This window comes from Zerene cesonia, chromosome 10 (assembly GCF_012273895.1).
Source record: "Zerene cesonia ecotype Mississippi chromosome 10, Zerene_cesonia_1.1, whole genome shotgun sequence".
NCBI lineage: Eukaryota > Metazoa > Arthropoda > Insecta > Lepidoptera > Pieridae > Zerene > Zerene cesonia.
In genome coordinates this window covers 5,007,848-5,008,584 of record NC_052111.1, presented here as the reverse complement: position 1 = coordinate 5,008,584, position 737 = coordinate 5,007,848, and the positions used below count along the sequence as shown (strand labels likewise).

Genomic DNA, 737 nt, shown 5'->3' with positions numbered 1-737 from the left:
ATGTCCCATCTTGTTCGGTTCGGTATCGGTTGAATAGTTTTGGAGTCCATCGAGGACTAACAATGTCATTTATCTAAACTAATATTATAAAGCTGAAGAGTTTGTTGGTTTGTTTGTTTGAACGCACTAATTTCAGGTCCTAGTAATCCGATAGAAAATTCATTCAGTCTTATTTATTGAGGAAGGCTATAGGCTATATATGTGCCACAGCGACGGCCCCTGCCCGCTCTGACCACTAGTAATTTATATATTAAAATTTGCTGCTTCTACTGCTCGCGTGCCAGTACTGATATCCGCTGTTAGTGGATGCAGCTGGTTGTAAAAAAAAATTCGAATACGCTAGTCTCGACTCCGCCCGGATATCAAGATTCCTGTTTTATCCCGAGGGAGCATTTAATCGGGATAAACAGTATCCCATCACCCAAGTCAGCTTATATCCTGTCTAGTATACCTGTAAATTTCATCAAAATCCGTTCTGTAATTTCAGGATGATTAACGGACAAACATTCAAACAAACTAACTTTCACATTTCACAAAAATGTGAGGGATTCTAAAGCCTGTAACACAGTTTTTACTAACACAGGCTTTAGTTTCTACCAATATAATTGTATTATTTCACAGTTTTAATAAAGACTTTATTATTATTATTATTTATATTCTAGGTGGTATAACCTCGCCCATTGCTGGGGAAATACTCCAAAGTTGCGGGCTTTTGGCCAAAGCAACTTTAGGGGAAT

The 737-nt window shown here is 37.9% G+C and overlaps 1 protein-coding gene across 4 annotated transcripts in view; it reads left to right on the top strand.

Annotated features, from left to right (window-relative positions):
* LOC119829282 (phosphatidate phosphatase LPIN2) overlaps positions 1-737 on the top strand; it is a 27,610-nt gene that overhangs the window by 15,136 nt on the left and 11,737 nt on the right. The window lies entirely within an intron of this gene.